The 4002-nt window shown below is 35.3% G+C and overlaps 1 pseudogene; it reads right to left on the bottom strand.

Moving 5' to 3' along the window:
* Nucleotides 1–3570: 3570 nt before the first annotated feature.
* On the bottom strand, nucleotides 3571–3668 carry LOC127743311 (uncharacterized; annotated as a pseudogene).
* Between the last annotated feature and the right edge of the window lie 334 nt (nucleotides 3669–4002).

Genomic DNA, 4002 nt, shown 5'->3' with positions numbered 1-4002 from the left:
GAGGAATACACTGAAAATTCTTCTTGCTGTGGCAGCATCAAGATCCTGGATTCTTTATCAACTCAAGGTGAATAAAGTGTTTCTTCATGGAGATTTCCCTGAAGATGTCTATATGAAAATACTACCAAGCCTCAAAGTCATTGATTCTAACTTGGTATGCAAACTCACAAGATCTCTCTATAGATTAAAGCAGGCCAGTCGACAATGGCACATAAAACTTACATCAACCTTCATCAATTCTGGCTATCACCAATCAAAGCATGATGATTGCCTCTTTATTAGAGGCACATCTAACTCCTTTACTACTATTCCTTTTTATGTGGATGATCTTGTCCTAACAGGTAATTGCATGAAAGAGATTCAAGAAGAGAAAGATCATCGCAACCACCATTTTCAGATCAAAGATATTGGTGAGCTAGAAGTAGGGAGGGTATCACCATGTAACAACTCAAGTATTGTCTTGAATTAGTAGAAGACCATGGCATGCTGGCAGTAAAAGGGTCCACTACTCTAATGAATTATTCTATACAATTGTCAAAGGATACATGAACAAAACCGGAGAGTAAAACTGAGTACAGAAGACTGATCAGAAGGCTACTTTACTTGGCCAACACAAGGCCAAAAATTAGCCATGCCGTTGGAAACTTAATCCAGTTCTTGGAGTATCTACTCATAAACACTTTGAAGCTAGATTAAGAGTTTTGTGATACTTAAAATTTTCCTCATCACAAGGATTATTCTTTTCAGCTAAGTCTAATCATGAGCTGGCAAGATATTCAGATAGTGATTGGCAAGCTTGCCCATATTTCAAAAGATTAGTAATTGGATATTGTTTTTTGTGGGAACGAGCCACATCATATGGAAGAGCAAGAAGAAGAATGTGATGAAAAGATCCTCAGCTGAGGCTGAGTATAAAGCTTTTGCAGCAGCCACTTGTGAAGCTCAACGGATTACATTTATCATGATTGAACTCAAGTTGTCGCTTACAAAGCCAATTGTTATATACTGTGACAGCCAAGCAGCATTATACATTGCTGCCAATTCAATATCTCATGAGAGAACATAACACATTGAAGTATATTATCATATAGTTCATGACAAAGCAAAGGAGAATGTGACTCAGCTGCTACCCATGAAAAGGAAGCTGCTAATTGCATCTTGTCATTGCAAGTTCAGGCTCCTTGAGATACATGCACCTGACTTGAGGGAGGGTGTGACTTAACGCCCATGCCTTTCTCACTTTACTGCATGGGTTTATGCATGTGTTAAATAGTATAGAAGTTTGTTAGTTTTTTAGAATTAGTTACGTTAGCATATTTATGATTAGTTAGTTAGTTACTATTTGAAGCTATGTATAAATAGACCAACTTGTACCCAAAGAAGTTAGCTCAATCACATTTTTCATTTTTGCACTTTTCTCACATTAAGAATTAGTAGAGAACTTTCTCTCTAAATCCAAGTTCTTGAGTCTTTCCCCTGCAGCTCAAATCTCACTGATGCCTAGGCATCTTTAGTGATTTTTATATATCTTTTTTAGTAGTTTCCTTAGGTTTAATTTAAAGTTCTTATGTTTTTAATGAAGTTATTTTTAACTAATCATATAGTTGTAGTTGTTTTAGAATGATTGTGTTTTCAATATTGCTTTTTAAAGTAATCAAGAAAAGAGAAGCAAACAAAAAAACACAAAGTGAACTCTTAGGAGAAGAAAAAGAAGCTGGCACCTGACTTCAAGGATCTAAAGTCCAGCACCCAAGGGAGCCAAGTCCAACTCCCTAGGAGGAAGCCCAACGCCCATTTGGGTGCCTAACGCCTTAGACAAGGCTACAAGGGCTAGCGCCCAACTTCCAAGGCTAGTGCCAAGTGTCCAATGAAGACCACAACATGGGCGCCCAACACCCAAAATTGGTGCCCAACTTCAAGTGAATTTTCAACATGATCCTCGTCAAGAAAACTCTAATTCAGCCCGAAGATAAGATTTGGCTTTAAGTTAGATTTGAATTATTGTTTGAGTTATCTTATCCTTCCAAAAGATAATATTAGATTTAGTTTTTGAATTTAAATTCTAGGAGAGGACTTAGATATAAATAAGTGAACGATGGTTCATAGAAGATATCTCATCACTAGATAATCATTGATCCAACATATCATTCATTAGTTTAGTTTTTTTTCTTTATCATGAGTAACTAAACCTCCTTTGTTAAGGGTTAGGAATTTTGTTTAATTTTTCATAGATTGGTAATGTGATTATTTCTTTTATTTTGATTTATGGATTGATACGTTTTCAAGATTGAATCTCGTTCTTCATCTCTAATGGTTAGAAGTATTGGAAAATATTCTAATTTTGTCTTGGATTCTTTTATTACTTTAAAAAATTTAATATCGGAATTAGCTTGAAAATCTTTCCTATAATTTTTCAACTTGATTAAGAATAGTATATTTAAAGTTGTGCAATGTTAAATTAGAAATGTGTTTAACCTCTTTTTCTGAATTAATTAACGAAGGAATTAGCGATTAAATAAGTTAAAGAGAAAATAAATATCCAAGGATTTAAAATTTGATTATATATTATTTGTTGTGAAAGTATCTTGCATGAATCAAAGTAAATAAACATGAGAATTTCATTTTCTAAAAGTTAAACATCTCTGAAGCCTTTAACATCCTTATTCACTATTTATTTCTTTAACTTCATAAGCATTCATTCATTCACACCAAACACTCTTTTTCATTATTTCAAGATTCACATTCTTCCCCTTGTAAAGGTTCGGTTGATCTAATTAGAAGATTCAATTAGAAGTTGCTTTCTCAGTCCTTTAATCCTCATGGGAACAATATCCACTCACAGTGATATTACTTGGAGCGATTTGGTGCACTTGCCAGTATTCGGCCATATTAAGTTTTTCGCTCATCAAGTTTTTGGTGCCATTGTCGGAGATTAACTGAAATTGAAAACATACGTCTGATTGAATCATTAAATTAGACCTTTATTTTATTATTCTGTTTATTCTTCTTTTCTTCGTCTTTGTTTTTCTACTCTATTCCATAAAGTGCATTTGATTTCCTTTTGTTTTTGTGCATGCAAGGGAGAGAAGATTGGATACTCTTCGATCCTAAAATAGATAGGGTGCTTGCAAAATTCAGGAAGAAATCAAGGGCTAGGGGAGAAGAGGTAGAAAGAATGATAGAGGAGAACAACAATGTGAGAAGGACCCTTGGTAATTACACCACACCCACCGTTGATAGTTGTGGAAGTAACATAGTAAGGTCCACGGTTCAAGCAAATAATTTTGAACTAAAGGCTTCACTAATTCAATTTGTATAGCAAGACCAATTTAGTAGTGGCCCGCAAGAGGATCCTAACTTGCACTTAGCCATGTTTCTACAACTTTGTGACACAGTAAAGAGTAATAGAGTTAGCCGTGAAGTCATCCGGCTATGGCTATTTCTGTTTTCTTTGACAGAGCCAAGTAGTAGCTCCAAGCTCAATCTCTGGGTAGCATTACATTATGGGAGAATTTAGTTGAAAAATTTCTAACTAAATGCTTTGCACCCTATAAGTTGGCTTGATTGAGGAATGACAAAAATTATTTTTTCCAAAAGAAGGGTGAATCACTCTATGAAGTTTGGAAAAGATACAAGGAGATGCTCAGGAAATTCCCACATCATGCCTTCTCCGAGTGGCTCCAAATCCAAACTTTTTATGATGGAGTCTCTCAAGTCTCAAGAACCATGATCGACTCATCCGCTAGAGGTTCATTACACAGAAAGACACCTGAAGAAGTCTTGGAGGTGATTGAAATAGTAGCGGCCAATAACTTCATGTGTTCATCTGAAATGACCACTAAAAGGAGTGTAATGGCATTAGACACCATGAATATAATTCTAGCACAAAATAAAATTATCTCTCAACAAATATCCTCGCTCATCATAAAACAACTACAACAGAGGAAAGTTTCAGCCATTGTAACACAAGCTACATGTGATTTATGTGGAGGAGCACATCCG

The sequence above is a fragment of the Arachis duranensis genome, chromosome 10 (assembly GCF_000817695.3).
Source record: "Arachis duranensis cultivar V14167 chromosome 10, aradu.V14167.gnm2.J7QH, whole genome shotgun sequence".
Classification (NCBI taxonomy): domain Eukaryota; kingdom Viridiplantae; phylum Streptophyta; class Magnoliopsida; order Fabales; family Fabaceae; genus Arachis; species Arachis duranensis.
The sequence above is the reverse complement of the archived record's forward strand: the minus strand, read 5'-3'. Positions and strand labels throughout refer to the sequence as shown.